The following is a 19,078-nucleotide window of genomic DNA, read 5'->3' on the forward strand; positions in this document are numbered from 1 at the left end:
AGAAGGGTTTTAAGCTACGCGCAAGAATTGCGGCACCGCTCTCTTTTCTCCTGTTACCATGCTCTCAGCTCTGTCTCACAGGACTCACTTTCTCTTTCTCTCTGACCCTGAAGCCGCCGTGTTGAAGAGTGTTCTTGTTCGGGCTTTACGGTGGAGAAAGCCTCGCTCCCTTTGTGCTGCTGGCTGCGTGGTGTCCTCTTCAGTTCAGCACGAAGTGTGCTGGCTGCAGACAGGAGGCTCCGCCGGCTCTTGCTGGCTCTGCCGGCTCTGCATGGAGAGGGGAGGGGAGGGGAGGGGAGGGGAGGGGAGGGGAGGGGAGGGGAGGGGAGGGGAGGGGAGGGAGAGGAGAGGAGAGGAGAGGAGAGGGAGAGGAGAGGGAGAGGAGAGGGAGAGGAGAGGGAGAGGAGAGGGAGAGGAGAGGAGAGGAGAGGAGAGGAGAGGAGAGGAGAGGAGAGGAGAGGAGAGGAGAGGAGAGGAGAGGAGAGGGACCCCCCCCGTCCCAAGAAGCTGCGCTAGATGGGTTTAGCTGTGTGGCAGTCCATGGCTGGTTTTAGCTGCCTGTGGCTCTGGGACAGTTCCCACCCCCCAGTGACCAGGGTCTGTGCCGCAGCGTTGGGAAAAAGGGGGGGCAGGGGTCCCAGCCCAGCAGGGCCCGGAGGCTTGGAGGCCCCCCCACCTTCCGGCAGGCGAGCTCGGACCAAAGGCAAATTCCTGTCTTTCCGTGCGGTTTAAATATGTAAATTGCGAGAAGCGTCATTAGTCTAAAAGACTGTCCATCAACTCAGGTTCAATCCACTACATACAGTTATGCTGTAATAGGCAAAAGTCCTTTGTAAAGATGTTTAAGTCATAAACAATAATATTTCAGTCTCCGACACAAGACAATCCAGGATCACAACTGGGTTAAGACTTGGTTGCCAAGGCAAAATTTTAGGAACGGATCCATTGATGATGCTGTGGTAACTGACTTTCGGAATGGGACCGCAAATGGTTGCCATGGCAACAGGATCTGCTACAGGCCTCAGCTTGTGCCCATGGCAACCACTTGTAGCAATGGGTCTCCATGGAGATGCTCCAGGACTGGTGTCAGCCATGGGTCCTGGTGATGGGCCTGGAGTGACAGGATGAGGGAGAATGGCTTCCCCCTGATAGAGACCAGGTTTAGATGAGCTTTTAGAAAAAAAATTTTCCCTGTGAGGGTAGTGAGGCCCTGGCACAGGTTGCCCAGGGAAACTGTGGTTGCCCCATTGCTAGAAGTGTCCAAGGCTGGTTTGGACAGGGCTTGTGGCAACGTCATCTAGTGGACTGTATCCCTGCCCATGGCAGGAGGGTTGGAAATACAGGCTCTTTAAGGTCCTTCCAACCCAAACCATTCTGTAATTCTGTGATTCCATGAGTGGTGTGTGATGTGGTGGTTGGAGTGTCTTGGGCAGAGCAACCACAAAATGACAGTTTTCCATTGTGGGGGAAGAAAGGAGGGACAGCAGAACTGCCCCCTTGGACTGCTGGAGGGCAGACTTCATCCTGTTTAGGAGATCCATTGACAGAGTCCCTTGGGTGTCAGTCCTGAAGAGAAAAGGAATCCAAGAAAGCTGGACATGCTTTAAGAAGGAAATTTTAAAGCTCCAGGAGCTGAGCCCATGTGCCATAAAACAAGCCAGTGTGGGAAAATGACTGGAAAATGACTGGCCTGGTTAAAGAGAGAACTTAGGCAGGAACTCAGGGCAAAAAAGAGCATGTGTCACCTCTGGAAGGAGAGGCAGAAAACCTAGGGGATTACAAGGATGTTGTGAGGTGACATAGCAAGAAAATTAGAAGGGCCAAAGCCAAGCTGGAACTTAATTTGGCCACTGCAATTAAAGTTAACAAGAAAAGTTTCTATAAATCCTTTGGCAGCAAAAGGAGGGCTCAGGAAAGTCTCCATCCTTTCCTGGGTGCAGAGGGCAGTGCCATGTCATGGAGGAGGAAAATGTCTTTAATGGCAAACCCAGTTGTCCTGAGGATGCTCAGCTCCCAGGGCTGGAAGTTGGTGACAGGGAGCTGAGTGAAGTCCAGGAGGAAACAGTCAGTGACTGCTCTGCCAATGAGACACACACACAAGTCCCTGGGCACAAATGAGATGCACCTGAGGGTACTGAGAGAACTGGAGAAAGAGCTGGCCAAGCCAATTTCACTCATTTCCCACCAGCTCTGGTGAACTGGAGGAGTTCCTGTTGACTGGAAATCAGCAAATGTGATGCTCATCTATGAGAAGGATTGGAAGGAGGGTCCAGTGTCAGTGACTGAGGCACGGACCCAGACCGGCAGGGAATCGGAATCATTTATTCAAAGGAATGAGCTGGAACTCTTCTAAGGCACAGTATTTCCTTCTATGCTAATCCTCACTACCCTGTGACCTATCCCGTGTTGCCACATCAGCAACACACTTCCTTCTATGGGATGATCACTCGCTGTTCACCCATTCATCAGCTCCCGGCAGGCTCCTCTCCATAGGAGTCTGCAGTTTGACACCTCCTCCCCCTACCAGGGTCTGGTGGAGACAAGCTTCTCTGTGCTGCCATGTGCTCCTTTGTGCTGCCGTGTGCCTCTGCAGGCAGGTTATACAGCTTGTAATTCAACTTTATTCCATCTCTTCCCACAGTCTAGAGAACTCCAGCCTGTCAGCCTGACCTCTGTACTGGGAAAGGCCACGGAGCAGATCATCCTGAGTGCTATCCTACAGCATGTGCAGGACAACCAGGGGATCAGGCCCAGACAGTGCACGTTTGGGAAAGGCACGTCCTTCTGTGACAGAATGACCCACTCAGTAGATGAGGGAAAGGCTGTGGATGTGTGTTTCTAGAGGTCAGTAACGTCTTTGACACTGGAGAAACTGGCTGCTCATGGATTGGACAAGGCAACTGTTTGCTGGGTGAAAAACTGGCTGATGCCCAAACCCAGAGAGTGGTGGGGAATGGAACTAAATCCAGTTGGGGCTGGTGTACCAGGACATGTTCCCTGCCACAAGAGCTTGCTAATTGGTGAAATAACTCACTAAAGAGAGCTTGTCTTGTGGTTATTCAGGTGCCATGGAAGTGACGCTTCTAGCTGACAATAAACATCTTGCTGTGGCAGCAAGATTGTAGAAAGATAAGCTGGAGTTTCTGACAGACACTTTACTTCACAACCAAATTTTCACAAAACAGAAGTCTTCTGCACATTCCCTGGAAATTTGTGGGGCTTTTACCCCAAAGTCGGGACACTGGTTTTGTGGTTACTCTCTCAAGGGTTGAGTGAAAGGACTCTGTGCACATTCTTGCCAGTTTGGTGGTAAGTTACATTGCCTCCTAATCTATACCATTTCTTTCCCAGCTTTAATATAGGTACCGTATAGTTACTTATAAAACTGTACAGTTGTGCACTGTTTTATGTAATCTACTGGTAGTTCTTTTGTTTTATACTGTGTAGTAAGTAACTCTTTTCAAGACCTTTTGTCTGTTATCTCCTGCCTATTCAACAAATAACTCATTTTTTACTAGACCTGATCTGGCACTCTTAGAACTTTGCGAGCCAGAGTGGTTTAGGTGCAGGCCACCTAATTCAAGCTGTATCCAAAAGTCTTAGCCTAAGATAGGGCTTGTCTGAAGCTCCCACTCTATCCATAATAGCCGATCACTTGTGGGTGACTGCAGGGGTCAGTGTTGGGATCAGTCCTGTTTAACATCTTTATTGATGATCTGGATGAGGGGATCGAGTGTAAGTCACAGTAAGTTCACAAATGACACCAAATTGGGTGGGAGTGTGGATCTGCTGGAGGGCTTGTTTTTCTCTGGCAGTGTCTTGGTTTTGAAAGACAGGTGTCTGCTAAGGAAGGCAGAAGCCTCCCTTGAAGTGGCAGATATAACCCCTTTCCCTCTGAGTTATTATAATTTTGAAATCAAGGGCCTTTAGGCAAAGATGTGGGAAATAGGAATAACAGTTCTTTACTATATATATATATATATATATATGTATATATATAACCAGTCAAACAAAACAACAACAACTATGGCAGTAACAGCAAACAATCACAAACCCAGTCCCAGCCTTCTCGGCTGTCAGGCCCTTTCCCCTCGGGTGCAGTTCCGCTCGCAGCCGGCAGGGGCGCTGGCGGCTCCCGGTGAGCAGGGCAGGTGCGATGGTTCCCCCGCGGCTGCAGGGGGCGCTCCGGAGCGAGCTCGGGGAGCACGCGGCACCGGTGCCCCGGGATCCCGGGGAAGGGATGGAACAAAGGCTTCACAAACCCCAGATGGCTGGCCCCGGTGGCCGGCTGGAGCGTCGGGAACAGCAGGCTGGAACGGCAGGCTGGAACGGCAGGCTGGAGCGGCAGGCTGGAGCGGCAGGCACAAACACAAATCCCGGGTGGCAGACGAGATGTATCCAAAAGGGGAACCCCCCGGAGGTCCAGGCAGGCAGGGCGAGCAGGGCTACACCATAGCGAAAGCTCGAAGCAGCAGCGGGGCAGGGCAGCCACAGCCCGGCCTCCAGCAGGGCAGGGAAAACGGCTTTGGGATCCCGGCGTTGCTTCCAGCAGAAAGAAAAACGGCCGGAAAAAGGAACCAGCAGCTCCTCTCTCTGCAGCTTCTCTCTCCGGACGCTGAGAGCGAACTGAACCCACACCCAGGTGAAACAAAAGAAGTGGCCAGGCCCCTTTGTCTTCTCCTAAGCACCCGGCGATTTATCATCTTAGAATGGGGGAAAACTCCTTTAACAGAAAAAAACCTAGATCTCTTAAACCCCCAACAGGCAGTTTCCAGGTATCATCTGTGATCTTTGACTTCTTCACTCCAGTCTTTTGATCTTTACACTCAGCATCAGAATGTGAGAAGTCACTGTTCTGTTTCTTTGGCTGCTGTTCTGCATGCTCTAGCTGCAGTTGGGAGCTGGTCAGGTCCACTGCTTCCTTTACGATGTTCTCACAGCTCCTTGGGAAAATTCTGCAGCCTGGCTCCTGCTATCCCCCCTCTTGTTCTGCTTCTCATGCAGCACGGGGGTGGAATTTGCTGGCAGGGCTGGGGCTGAGGTGAAAGGCACCATGCAGGCGGGATTCTCACAGCTGGGGGAGCAGAGCGGCAGCTGTGGCGACTTGGCAGCCTCAGGGCATTCGCAGAGCAGCTGCAGAGGCGAGAAGGCGCGGCTCCGCAGTGCCGAAGCAGCGAAGGAACAGCCGGGGTGAGCTGGGGCAGAGCGTTCTCACAGGAGCTGCCTCCAGCCCGCTGTTACAGTGGGGGAAACAACAACAAACTGTCTCTTCAACTCCCACGCCACGTGGGCGGCCAGGGCGAGCCGCCACAAGCGGCCACGCAGGGCTCGGTCCTGGGCTAGCAGCATGGCTGGCTTGGGCGTGCCCCCCTCGGTGGGGGGAGGCAGCCACGCATGAGCCGGGCGCGGGTCGTGGGCGGGCTTGGCGGCAGCGGTGATGGGGGAGAAAAGTGGCTGGGCTTGCACCCCGTCTAAGCTGCCACAGTTTCTTCAGTCTGTGTTCGAAAGGCACTAGATCCCCTCTGTCTCTAGTATCATCAGGCTGTCTCAAGCCTCTCAGGGAGTCTCCAAATGCCGCTTTTTCGGCTCGGGGCTTCTCAAGCCGTAGTAGGAACCTGCCGGGGTCATGGCACCGGGGCAGCCCCGTGGGCTTTGCAGGCGGGTCACTGCTGCTTCATCACGGCTTCTGCTGGGGCTACTGGGGCCCGAAGCCAGCTCGGCTGGGGCACAGAGCCAATGCTGAGGGGCAGGCTGAGCCCAGCGGGAGTGCCGGTCCGGCACAGGGCCTGGAGCAGGCGGGCGCGAACGCTTCGCAACCTCCCCTCACGAAGTGGGTGCAGGTGCTGTGTTCAGCAGCTTTCGCAGCGCCTTGCCCTCTAGTGCACACAGCCGCAGCCTCACTAAGGCTGGGCAGCGAAGGGAAGGAGACCAGGGCAGCGCACGTGGAGGTGCTGCTGTCCCCGAGCGTCCCGGAGTCTCCCCGGCTGCTACCACCCCCACTCTTGGTCTCAGCCACGTGGGAATGTGAGGTGGGTTGGTTTTCACGGGCAGGACTACCGATGGAGGGCACAGGGACACAGGCATGAGAGGCAGGGTGCACAGGTGGGAAGGATTCTTGGTGGAGGGAGAAGGGCCCGACGCAACACGTATCGACACGTGGGAAGGGCCAGGGACGGAAGAGGGACCGCGCGCGGTACCGTAAGCGGGAGCAGGTCGGGGAGGGGGACTGCGCGCGGGCGAAGAGCCCGCCACTCTCACCGGGGCTTCCACGTGGCATTCGCCATTTTGTCTGAGGGGAGTGGAAGCGGGAGAATTAAAAATAAAGGTAGCAGCTGGGATTGCAGGACTGATTCTGCTGCCACTCCGATCTTGGAGCAAATTTATAGTGGAAAAAATCGGGTGGGTACAGGGAAGGGGTTTGGGGTAGAACCCGGGGTGGCCTGGCCAGCACCACCGTGGGCAGGGAACAAAGGAGACAGGGAGAGAGCAGGCAGACAGTAGCAGACCTGTGCACTCTGGCAGAATCCATCTCCTGGTTTCCCTTAAAGCAGGGCAGAGGGATCAGGGATGCAGGGAGAGGAAAGCGGTAAAGGGTTTTTTAAACTGGGGTTAACTATTCCCAACTGTTTCACAAGACTATCAACAGCTTTTGCTACCTTGCAAAGCAAATAACCTTTTCCAGACATAAACAACCATTGCACAGAGCGTTTTAAATACTCAACTAACCACTGCTTAAACAACCACTGAACAAAATGTTTTAAACCTTCCCTGGTCTAATGAAAATTTTCCCAAACAAGGACTCTTAGAACTGGGAGAAAGGCTTCTCACAGGAGATGGGAAAACTCTGCCCTTATCTCTCTCTCTTCCCAACCTTAGAGATAAAAGGCAATTTACAAAAAAGGATACAAAAGTGACCCATATTACCTTAGAGTGTCAAATAAAAGTCTCAAGGTTGGCCCACCGACTTTAGACCAGTCTTCTCTTTCCCTAGAAGGTTGTTGGTCTCCCCTGCTGAGCCCCTGATAGAACTCGGAGGTTTCTTTGGGGCTATGGCTGCTCAGATGTGACTTAAATCCAGGAAGTACTGGAGACGCTCTTGGGGATGGTCCCAGGCCGTCCACGTTGATGCGCCATTTAATACCATCCCTGCCTGGCTCCGTGGGGTCCCGCGTGTACCCGCAGACAGACGGGTGGGTTCAGTATTATGGTTGGTAGCAAACAGTCGAGAAGGGCATTTGCGTGCATTCCGGCAGGAGCATTTATTGCTTCGACACCATTGAGGTTGCAGGGGCAAATATGAACATGGTCCCAAAGCTCATGGTTTTGTCTGGGGGCAGGGAAAAGGCAGGACTAGCGAACGGGGACCAGTGGGGAACTCTGGGGGAGTGACGAGGGGTAGAGGCTAACAGCCAACCGGGGAATTCAAACTGGGGTAGATTAACATAACAGAACAAGCATCCTGGGAGAAGCCCCCTTGGTCACCCCAACATAAAGTGGCTCCTATGGTACTAGGGACCCATCTTAATGAGAACTCTCTGTCCCTTGTAATGTATGTTCACTGGCCACCACACACCACTGTCCCCAAAGCCATGCACAATTCCCTCTGGGGCACCAGGCACATCTCCTACTCAGGATGTGCTGCACAGGTCTTTCTTCTTACCTTCCTACTTGGAACAGAGTATTGTCTCCTCCCTGTCATGTGCTACGACCGCTACGTGTCCATCTGCAAACCCCTGCACTACAGGACCCTCCTGGGCAGCAGAGCTTGTGCCCACATGGCAGCAGCTGCCTGGGCCAGTGCCTTTCTCTATGCTCTGCTGCACACGGCCAATACATTTTCCCTGCCCCTGGGCCAGGGCAATGCCCTGGGCCAGTTCTTCTGTGAAATCCCACACATCCTCAAGCTCTCCTGCTCACACTCCAGCTCCCTCAGGGAACTTGGGCTCCTTGCAGTTAGTATCTGTTTAGCCTTTTGGCTGTTTTGTGTTCATGGTTTTCTCCTATGTGCAGATCTTCAGGGCCGTGCTGAGGATCCCCTCTGAGCAGGGACAAAGGCACAAAGCCTTTTCCACGTGCCTCCCTCACCTGGCCGTGCTCTCCCTGTTCCTCAGCACTGGCTTTTTTGCCTACCTGAAGCCCCCCTCCATCTCCTCCCCATCCCTGGATCTGGCCCTGTCACTTCTGTACTCGGTGCTGCCTCCAGCCCTGAACCCCCTCATCTACAGCCTGAGGAACCAGGAGCTCAAGGCTGCAGTGTGGACACTGATCACTGGACGATTTAAGAAACATTAAACTGGTTGCCAATTTCTGCAAATCACTTGTAATAAAACTCATCTTTGATAGTTCTTGTTGGTTTGGTTCTGGGGTTATTTTTTCTGTCTTCAGTTATTTATTGTTGTCCACAAAGCAAGGGTAATATTTCTTCCGTTTCTCCTTTTGTTTCTCTGCACCTTGGCTGTGGCCCCAGCCTGTGTCAATGAGGAGCTGTGCTCTCGGTGCCTTTAAATGAACTCAAGGATCTGCCAGCAAATTTTCCAGCAGAGATGCCCCTTTAGTTGCCTTGTGTGGAGCTGCAGCAGCAATGTCTGTGTGCAGAGCTGGGGGCAGATCAGGGGGGCACAGCAGCTGTGGCCAGGAGCAGCAGCCCTTGGTGCTGCCAGTGCTGCTCCCGTGCCACTGCCCCGCTGCCCTCCTGGCCCTCGTGTTGCTGCAGGGCCTGAGTGCTCTGGGGCTCGCTCCCAGCCCTGGGCTGGCAGTGCCGGGGCTGCAGCAGGGACAGGCCATGGGCACTGCTGGGGCAGCGCTGACGCCTCAGGGCAGGGCCTGGGGGCTGCAGGCTCCTTGCCCAGGCTCTCTCAAGAGCAGCCCAGGCCAGTGCTGAGCACAGAAAACCCCCGTGAGCAGCCCCAGGGTGGCCGTGGGCAGGGTGGGGGCAACCAGCATGGCTGGTGCTCTGCAGGGTCCCTGGGGGAGCCGGGAAGGAGCAGCAGAGCAGGGGCTGATCCATCCCCCCTGCGCTGGACACCCCAGGGCAGCGTCCCAGAGCGGCCTCATGCAGCTGCCAGCAACATCCCCCCTCTGCAGCCCTGGCCTCTCCCCAGCTCCGAGAGGGGCTGGATCCTTGCAGGCACACACACGGCACGACTGGCTCAAGAGCCCCTGTTTGCACTGCACAGCCCAGCCGTGAGCACCCCACGCTGTTGCTGTGGGGAGATGAACCTGAGTGAGCACAAATGCCATCAGCCCCTGGGGGCCAGCAAGGGCTGGGGGACGGCAGGGAAACCACTCAGCTTTGTCGGGGCCTCTCAAGTCAGCCAGAAAGTTTGTTCCCATCAGCTCTGAGTTTCCTGTCCCACTGCAGACGTTGTTGCTCAGAGCCAGGGCTGCCTGGCAGCCACCCCCAAACAGCCCTGAGCATTTCCTTTGCTTCACCTTTGCTTTCTTTCCTCTCTCCTGCTCCACATTTCTTGCTCTTGCCCATCCCTGTCCCCTCCCCTGCAAACAGCCCAGCCCTGTTTGCCCTTTCCTCTCTGGCCCCACTCCCCATTGCAGTTGCTGCCTTGGCACCACGGGAACGTCCCTTGGGGAGCAGGATCATCCTACAAGTGCTGCAGGAATTGTCTGCAGGGCCCTGCAGTGCCTCGAGCTGTTCCCTTGCCAGAGGCACCAGAGGCCAGGGGGGCACATCTGGGCTGCTGTGTCTGGCTGTGGGGCTCCCTGTTGTGGGGCAGGGAGGAGGAGCTGGAGAGGCTCTGCAGGACTGACAGGATGGGCTTTGGGGCCCGTGTGGAGAAGCTGAGTGTGGGGGCCAGTGGGCCTGCTAGACAAGGAATGAAGGGAGTCCTATGGTGGGACAAGTCCTATGCTTCTTTACAGGTTAGGGTGACTGAAAAAGCTTCCCTCAGAATACCCTGATCTGTTATAATAATGTGCCCTAGTCCTGCTTCCCTGGTTGGCTCCGTTGGCTGCTCCACTCCTTGTTACCTTATATACCCCATTGCCACGCCCTCAGAGTTTCCCTATTGGTTCCCTTACTCTGGCCCCACCTGTGTGCCGCCCCCTGCCCTCAGACCATTATTGGTCCCTGATGCCCTACCCCCCTCTCGTGTAAAACCCTAGACCTCCCATTGTTCTCGACCTACTTCTGTGGAACCTTGCACGAGTGTGGCTGCAATAAATCTCTCCCATAGAACCCCATGCGAAGACCCTTCCTGCTCCTTTGTCGTCGGACTGCTTTGCCAGCTATCCAGTGTGTGTGTGTATACATGTGTGTGCAAGTGTGGTGGCTGCACCGAGCGGCTTCCTGCTGGGGATGATTTTGGGAAGGTCACAGCACTTTACCATCCAAAACCGCTGTGATACTGAGGGACTTGGACTGCTGGACCTTCTGAAGAGGAGGCCCAGGGCTCATCCTGAAACTGCTTCAAGGGTGGTTTCAGAGGATTCTTGGGAATGGGAAGAGAAGGAAACCTCCCCAAAGCGCAGCTTGGAAGGTTCAGGCTGGAGGTGAGGAAGAAGAAAAGTCCCTCCAAGGGTAGAATGTTGGTGCACAAGGTCTCCCAGTGTGAGACTGGACCAGCCACGGCTCTGTGTGCCAGGAGCCGGCAGCGCTGGGGGCAGGGACCCCAGGGAGGGCACAGAAATGCTGGGGTGAGAAATGCTAGGGGGACAGCGAGATGGGCATGTGCAGCCGGCCAGGGCAGAGGAGCAGCACGGACAGGGGACACAGCCTGCAGGAGAGATGGCCAAGGGCTGGGCAGGGCTGGCAGGGCCAGAGGCACCCAGGGCTGTGTCCCCTGGGCTCTGGCACTGCCTCTGGATGCCCCACAGAAGGAACTTTCCTTTGAGGGGCTGCACTTTGCTTCTCCGTCTCCCCTCCCTGAGGAGGCTGACAGGGGTTTCAGGTTTATGGCATTTGTTCTTCCTCCCCCTCACATCCCACTGCCCCACAAACAGCCCCGAGCCACCCGGGAGGGACAGGCCCTGCTGGGCCAGGCCTGGGCTCAGGGCTGGGCTGTAGAGGGATTCCTTGTGGAACAGGGGCATATGATACCCCAGGAAAGATTGGACAACCCAGGGTTGCTGAGGAAAAACCCCTGAACTGGCCCCTGGCTGCAGGCAAGCCTGGAAGACACCTGGCAGCAGGCAGCCTTGAAAATCCTTGGCAAAGTTATACACTGGTTGGCTCCCCCGCGGATCAGGGGCCGTCCAGAGGGACTAGGACGTGAATCTTTGCAAAGTAGATACAAGCTTGTGTAGGTAAACTATAAAACGGAGAAAGATGCTCAAATCGTATCAGTCTCTGTGTCATTTATCCGGCCAGCTCTTCAGCACTCGGGACCCCCCCCCCCCGCAAAACCTGGTGCCTGAGCAGGGACTTGAGTGATTTTTCGCTTAAATGCGTTTCACTTAGATGTGGTTTGTTTTTCGCTTAAATGTGTTTCGCTTGAATGTGGTAAGACTCCGAATCATTGCACTGACGGTGAGGAGCCTGGAGAGCTGGAGCGGGAGTGTCCCGGCAAAAAAGTTGAGTGGAGCCGGAGACTGGAGCTCGCGTGGCTGAGCAAGCCCCCGCAGGTAAGAAGGAAGCTATGGAATATGAGGCTGCAACTCGTCTCCTAGCCAGTATCCTTTCTAAGAGAGGCGAGACTGTAAAAGATGAAGATCTTTATGCCCTAGTTACGCGGGCCCGGGAACAAGGGTTTTTGAAATGCACTTTGCTTTTGTTCTTGACCAAAGAGTGGTGGGAAGTTGGAAACAGACTGTGGCTGTCCACGATTGAGGGTGGAAAGGAAGGTAAAGAAGCAAAAGCTCTCAGATTAACATGGAGAGCTGTGACTAATACCCTTGCAGAAATGAAAGCAGAGAGGAAGGTGGCTGTGGCAGCCATGGAGGTGCTGGGGGGTGGTGGCCCCGGGAAGGAAAGAGATGGGGGTCTCACAGAGCGGCGGCCAGAGACCAGGGAGGAGTCCAGGGCTGCATGATTCTTTGGGCTGACCGCAGGCAGACCAATTAAGGGAACAGCAGCACCTGTACGCTCACTGCGGGAGCTGCTGGACTCGGCGGGGAAGGAAGTTACCCCTCAGAAGTCTGAGGGAGAAATGGCCGCAAAGGCGGAAGCACAGGCTCCCAACCCGGGGGGCAGGGCGCAGGTGAGCAGAGGAGAAACGAGTGGTCCTAGCACCTGGCTGAAAATAGCAGCACGCAACACCCCTCTGCCGGAGAGTGGATCATCATCCGACTGCGAAGCAGCCTCTATGGCTTTGTTGCCCACAGAGGCAGAGGCAGAGCCAGCCAGGGCTGCCGGGGGTCAGCCCCAAGAGGAGAAGAAGCACCGAGAGATGATGCATGAATTAATGAAGAAGCTTGCTGAATTGTCTATGTGCCAGGACACAAGTGAGCACCCCAAAGAGCCGGAAGTTGAGTGCAATCCCGGTGGTTTCCTTCAACAGAACCAGCCAGCCACCCGAGGGAGCCTCAGAGTGGACGTGGTAACCTCAATAGAAGTCACACTGACGAACCACCAGGTCACCCTGATCCCGACCACAGCCAAGGGCTCCCTGTCATCAGACGGCCCTCGTCTGGGTGGCCTACTTGTGGGGCGGTCATCAACCAGCTGGCAGGGAGTAGTGGTGCTCCCTGGAGTCATCGATGCTGACTACACCGGCAAAATTAAGATAGCCTACGTGCTGCAACCACCTGTAACTATCCTGCAGGGCAGTCGCATTGCCCAAATCGTCCCCTTTCCCCTAATGACCAACGGGGGAACCAGCAACAGCAGTGTCCGTGGAGACCACGCTTTTGGGTCCTCTGTGTTCAATGTGTTTTGGACATTGAACCTGGCCCAGAGACCTCAGTGGCAAGTGATCCTGTGAAGGGGGGCAGAAGCCATCAAAATACAGCCGCTTTTCGACACAGGGGCCGACGTTACCATCATTAACCAGGTGGTGTGGCCACCTGGTTGGGAACTGGAAAAACCAGCAGCCACACTGGCAGGGGTGGGGGGAGCACAAATCCCCCAAGTAAGTGCAACCCCAATTACCCTAGAGTTTGAGGACAATCAAACCATTGTGTGTTGCCCCTATGTTATGAAGCTGCCTCAGACCCTGCAAGGCCTGATCAGACGCGACATCCTTGTGCAGCTAGGCCTTGTGCTCACCACAGACCAGCATTTATGCTGACGGCCGCTGCCAGTCAGCCACCCATATGGGCTCTCACCTGGTTAACAGATGATCCTGTCTGGGTTGAGCAGTGGCCGGTAACAGATGTAAGGCTGAAGATAGCAGAACAGCTTGTTGCAGAACAGCTAGAAGCAGGACATATCAAGCCTTCAGTCAGCCCATGGAACACCCCCATCTTTGTGATCCCAAAGAAGCCAGGAAAATGGCACCTCCATCATGACCTTCGACAAGTGAATATGTGCATGCAAACTATGGGGGCGCTGCAACCTGGGCTACCAGCTTCTACAATGATCCCAGCGGGATGGAAAATCACTGTAATTGACTTAAAAGACTGCTTTTTCACAATCCCATTGCATCCAAAGGACACAGAACATTTTGCCTTTACAGTGCTCACAAAGAATTGCAGTGAGCCTGCTAAGCGCTAGGAGTGGGTTGTCCTACTCCAGGGGATGAAAAATTCCCCCACGCTGTGTCAGCTATATGTTGACTGGGTGCTACATCCGATTCGACGACGCTACGCAGAAGCACTCATCTACCATTACATGGATGACATCCTGATAGCTACTGCTACAGAGTTACCAGATAAAGAGATGCAATGGGTCAGAAAGCAACTGCATGAGACTGGATTAGAGATCGCCCCCAAGAAGATCCAGCGGACTACACCATGGATGTACCTGGGCTGGCTCATATCAGAATCGCAAATTAGGCCCCAAAAGATTGAGCTAAACACAGAAATCTCCACGCTCCATGATGCGCAGCAGCTGCTAGGAGATCTGCAATGGGTCTGTGGAGTCACGGGAACCACGAATGCTGACCTCGCCCCCTTCCTGCCATGGCTGCATGGGACTAACGCTGCCGAACCTCGAGAATGCTCCCCAGACCAAGCAGCAGCTCTCGCCAAGGTCGCAGATAAGCTGTGGCACGCATGGGTATCATACAGAGAAGAAGGAGTCCCACTCGCCATCCTCATCACCCTGATCGGCGCAGCAGGTTCACATGCCATCATCCACCAATGGCAAAAGAAAAAGGGGGAGGACATCCGGATTCTTAAATGGATCTTCCCACCGACTCAGCCACGCTCCAGACTGCAGTCCAGGGTAGAGATGGTGGCACTTCTAATACGAAAGAGTCGCGACTGAGTGATGGAGTTGGACGGCAGGGAGGCAGAGGACAACAGTGTACCGGTCCGGACGGGGGACCTGGAGTGGATGCTATGCCACGTGGAGGCACTGCAAGAAGCTCTGCTCAGATTCACCGGCGTGGTCCATAACAAGCACCCACAGGGAGGGCTGGCGCAGTTGCTGGGGCGCTATGAGTGGCTGGACCCCCCACTGAATGTAGAACGGCCAGTACTAGAGCGCACAGTGTTCACAGAAGCGGGGAGGAAGACGAAGCGGGCCACCTGTGCATGGAAAGAGAACAACCACTGGAAGACTCATGTCATAGCAGGAGAACCGGCTGACAGCTTGCAAACACTCGAACTGCGTGCCGTGATATGGGCCTTACAACAGTGGTCAAAGGAACCAGTGAATGTAGTCAGCGATTCCCTATATGTTGTTGGAGTAGTCCAACAGATCCATGATGCAGAAATCCGGCATACTAACAACGAACTGGGCCTTTCTGCTTCCTCCAGCCAGCCCAGGGCTTTCTCAGCATTGCAGTTCCCTGCTCAGAGCCTCTGGCTCCCTGCAATCCTGGCAGATCTCAAAGATCTGCTCTCACGAGTCCCTGGGGAGGCTTTGGCAGTCCCTGCTCTCAGTGGGGCCCATTGATGCTCCAAGGGACTTGGAGTTTTCTTCTGATGCCTTAAGCAGCTTCTTCATCCTCCTCTCAGTCCCTGAGGGTCCTGGACTCAGCCCCAAAACCACCGTAGGGGTCATTAAAATACAAGAAAACCCTCAGGAGTTATCTTTTGTCAATTGTCTTCAAGTCTGCAAGGCTTGTACAGTTAATTGGAGTTGATTTGTAGTGTTGTTATGGAGGAGGATTTCAAAGTGCAGCCCTGAATTTTTTTATTTTAAGAAAGGGAATATTTTATTGTTTTTAAGTTTAGAGAAGTCATAATAAAATCATTCTCCAAGTGATCTTGATGCTGAGTGTCTCCTGACCCAGTTTGTTAGGGGAAAAGCAGGGGATGATAATTCCCAGCCATTCATCTCCCTCTTCCCCTTCAGATCTGGCACGTCAGCTTTTGAAAGTGTCCAGTTTCCCCTGGATGTCAAAGATACCACCTTCTTGTTATTTATCTAGCAGGGTTCCTCTATGTGGTCTCCAGCTTGTCTAAAATAAGGGCTAAGATTTCCAGAGGGGTTGCCCAGACACTTGCCCCAGTTGTGGAAAATCCTAAGTGCTCTGGGGTATGGGAGGACATAGGCCAGACCCTGAAGCAGTTTTCTGACCCAGTAGCCTGGAACTTCCCCCCTGAACAAATTCAGAATCCAGCTGAGATGGGGAAGTATCCGAAGGAAAACTGTAATAATGTAGATACAAAAATGCTGCTAGCAAGGATTTTCTTGCTATTTTCTAAGTCCGTGAGAGACTTTTCTCTCTCACAGAAGAGGTAGCAGAGTTATGTAAACAACCAAGCCACCTGCAACCTTGAAAAGTCTTGTTTATGGTATAGTAGGAAAATATTTTGACAATGGATGTTTTAGGATTTTAGCCAATCACCCCAAGGGGTGGCTGGTCCTTTGTCCAATTAGACTATGAAGAAAAAGGTCTATAAAAGAGTTTGTAAAATAATTAAATGAATAAATCTTACTGCACAATTCCTACCTGCTGGATCTTCTCTCCACCTCCCTATGGCTGCGGGACACGGTGATATACCCTAGGGCCCAGGCCAGCGGTAATATTTGGTGCTGCCTGACGTGATCTGCACTCTCTGATGTGCCCTGCTGCTGCAAGCCAAGCCGAATTTCTCTAGAGATACGCTGTTCCCCTTCTCCCCTGGGACCGGGAGGTCCAACGTGACTGAGAAATGGCAAACAGCGGCTCACAAACTGACGCTGTGGTACTGGTCTGGAAAGGTGTGTTTAGTATAATGTACACCTCCATTCCTGAAAACTCAGTTCGGGAATTATTAGACTGGGCTACCTTAAAAGGGATTTCCATGGACAGAGATACTGCCCTGGAATTTGCCTTATGGCAGGAACTTGGCTGTGCTGTCCGACACGAGCTCCCGACTGGGGATCCAGCAGCGTTAGAATTATACAAAACCTGGCGTTCATTATTTTTTCTGCTGACAGACCTTGACTGTAGCAGCAGAGCTGGCTCGCCTATTTCAGTGATGAGTGACAGAGGAATGTCCGTGGAGGACCCCGCTGACTGGGCTTCCAGGGCAAATGATGGTGGATCCGGAAAAACCCCCCTGGCTCCACAGGCAGAACCTGCGCCGCCTCACCCTCCACAATTGCAGGACTCGGCGGCCCCCAGGGACCCCGCGCCGGCAGAGGCGGGAGGGTCGGGGCAGCAGGAGGGTGTGCAGCCTGCCTTACTGTTCAGCTCGGCGGCAGCCACGGCTTATCCAGGGCCGCAAATTAGCAGCTTAGCAAATTGGACCCCCAGAGCAGCTCCTAGCTCGGTTGTGTACGCACCAACAGAGCCAAAATCACCCGGATGTCCTTTCTTAGCCGGTGTAGCGCCAGGCGAGACTGCACCGAGACTGCCTGGGTGTGGTCCGCTGCCCTCCTTGGCGCTGGACTGTTCTGCACCGCTGCAGAACCGAGCCATCGACCTTTTAATACAGCATCTGCCTTTGCTGACAGAGTTACCGAACATATCCCGAAAGCTGGAGGACCTGTTCAGCTTGCTACTGCTGCGGATGCCAGAGCCACCCTGCCGTGCGGTGCACACTGGGCCCGCGCCGCCAGCACCGCCCGCGGCACCCGCGGGAGCCGCGTCTCCAAACCAGGAAGCGGTGCGGCCAGCAGCAAAATTGGAAGCAGTGCTGCCGCTGGAAAACCAGGAAGCGGCGGCGGCTGCAGAGCGGCGGCCGGGGGCAGCGGCGCCAAACGTGGCCGCAGAGCAAGGGCCAGGGGCGGCGCCAGGCGCGGCTGCAGCGCAAGGGCCAGAGATGGTGCTGAACGATGCCGCGGTGTAAGAGAAAAGCGCGGCGCCGGGCGCGGCCATAGCCCCAGAGACAGCAGCAGCAGCTCCAGTACCGGTTTGGTCGGGACCAGCCGAGACGGCCTCCCGTAAAGAAGCTGCTGTTGAAACTGCAGCGCAGCCAACTGCAGTCTGTGCTGTCTGTTCTGGCTCTAGCAAACTTAGCCGAAGTGCCCCTCTCCATCCATTTCCATTCACTCCCAGCACCTCAAAGTTGCCTTTGCCTGATGATTCATCGGCAGGCAGTGAGGCAGATGAGGTTCTGGCCCCAGGTCGTCAGGTGGCTGTAGCTGCGCGGCAAAGGAAAAGGCTGTGCCAGTCTCGCCCCTGGACCTTTCAGGACTGCATGGTAACAGTGCGTCCAACTCACTACAATCGCTTCTTAGAGTCAGTTAAGATGCGAGCATTGGAGGAGGGTGACTGGAGGTTATTGGAAACACTTGGAATGCCAAATAGATCTGAGGATTCTGGGGGTAACCGGGAAGCTGTTAAACTCCATCCACAGGCTGTGCCAGAAGTTCAGGATGGTAGTGACTCCTCAAAAGGGGAGATCCAAGCTTTCCCAGTGTATAAGGCTCTCCCAAATTCAGGCGAGCATGATAAGCATGAGGTAATTGCTTGGAAAGTTGCCCAGGACCTGCAATCCAAGGTGGCACAACATGGGCTAGGTTCTGCTGAGGTTATGCAGATAATAAGGGTGATAAATACAGATTTGCTTTCTCCATTTGATATCAGACACTCAGGTCAAATTCTGCTTCAACTTGTACAATTTACAGTTTTTGAGAATACCTGGAGAAAGCTGGCCTACAAGGCTGCATTAGGGAATATGCAGCTCCCTGCTGCCAGTCCTAGATGGACAGCAGGAATGGATGCTTTGATGGGGACTGGTCCCTTCTCTGATCCCAGTCTACAGGGTAACTTGTCCTCTAGCGTCCTGCAGCAAGCTCAACAGGTCGGCGTGGCTGCCCTGTTGAAAACCAGAGTTGTCTGCGCCTAGAAATATACTGAAATAGTTCAAGGGAAATCAGAGTCATTCCTCTCTTTTGTAGAGAAAGTCGCTGCTTCTCTCGAGAAGCAGGTTGAGGATGACGGGTTAAGACAGATGTTGTTAAGGCAGTTAGTGAGAGCGCAAATGAAGAGTGCAGAAAAATCATAGATGCCTTACCAGGAGATCCTGAGGTAACAGACATGGTTGAAGCCTGCGCTAAGGTGGGATCTGGGAACCAGAGAAGGTCTGCTTTGGCTGCGTTCCTGCAGCCTGTTCACACATCTTCTGATTGTGAACCAAAGCAACCAAAACAGGCAAAAAAACGGAAGCAGCCTAAGCCAAACCAAAAAGAGAACACACTGATCCCCCAGTGCAAGAGGTGTGGCAGACCAGGGCATTGCTCGGACTATTGTAGATCCCGGACTCATGCCGATGGTCGGCCTTTGTCGGGAAACTTCCGCCGGGGTGCAAGGAGGGGGAATTGCTCTCCGATGCAGTCACTCCCCCAGAGAGCGGCACAGGTACAGGCACAGGCCTACCTAGCCACCCTAGAGACAGCACCCAGGGATCAGACAGTTTTGATGTCCACATTGCAGCCGCAGTCGTCTTAGACTCTAGCGGTATTTATAAGGTTCCCTTGGATGCATATGGACCCTTAGCCCAGGGATCCAGTGCAATGCTGGTGGGAAAACCTGACGTTGCCCATCAAGGAATCTTAGTCAGATTTGCACTATGGTCTCCACGCAAAAACCCCGTCACTATTCCTGAAAAGACCTGCCTTGCTAAATTAGTGCCTTTTAAGTCT

General features: G+C 54.1%; 1 pseudogene; it reads left to right on the plus strand.

Moving 5' to 3' along the window:
• The first annotated feature begins 7,682 nt into the window (after positions 1 to 7,682).
• On the plus strand, positions 7,683 to 8,345 carry LOC125319226 (annotated as a pseudogene).
• Positions 8,346 to 19,078: the final 10,733 nt, after the last annotated feature.

Source organism: Corvus hawaiiensis, chromosome 37, assembly GCF_020740725.1.
Source record: "Corvus hawaiiensis isolate bCorHaw1 chromosome 37, bCorHaw1.pri.cur, whole genome shotgun sequence".
NCBI lineage: Eukaryota > Metazoa > Chordata > Aves > Passeriformes > Corvidae > Corvus > Corvus hawaiiensis.